Raw genomic sequence first — 314 nt, forward strand, 5'->3', positions numbered from 1 at the left:
TCATTTTATGGGTGTCCTATCATTTATTTAATCATTTTCCTATTTGGCAGGTATTTACATTGTTTCCTATTGCTCACCACTACAAATAATTTCTTAATAAACATTCCTATTTATATACCTTTAAGTACTACTGGTGCTTTTACTTTGTTGGGACAGAGTCTGGACTTGCTAGGTTGAGAGAATGATTATTTTGATTTTGATTTTTAATAGATCTTGCGAGATTGCTGGTGGTTATGTTTTATATAGCCTTTTTGAAAAGCTATATATGACAATCAGTGTCATTATTTTTATACTCTTTGCCAGTCTAACAGGTG

At 31.2% G+C, this 314-nt stretch overlaps 1 protein-coding gene across 1 annotated transcript in view; it reads left to right on the plus strand.

Annotated features, from left to right (window-relative positions):
- NIPBL (Nipped-B homolog (Drosophila)) overlaps nt 1-314 on the plus strand; it is a 269,747-nt gene that overhangs the window by 241,076 nt on the left and 28,357 nt on the right. The window lies entirely within an intron of this gene.

Source organism: Propithecus coquereli, unplaced genomic scaffold (assembly GCF_000956105.1).
Source record: "Propithecus coquereli isolate 6110/MARCELLA unplaced genomic scaffold, Pcoq_1.0 Scaffold110, whole genome shotgun sequence".
Classification (NCBI taxonomy): domain Eukaryota; kingdom Metazoa; phylum Chordata; class Mammalia; order Primates; family Indriidae; genus Propithecus; species Propithecus coquereli.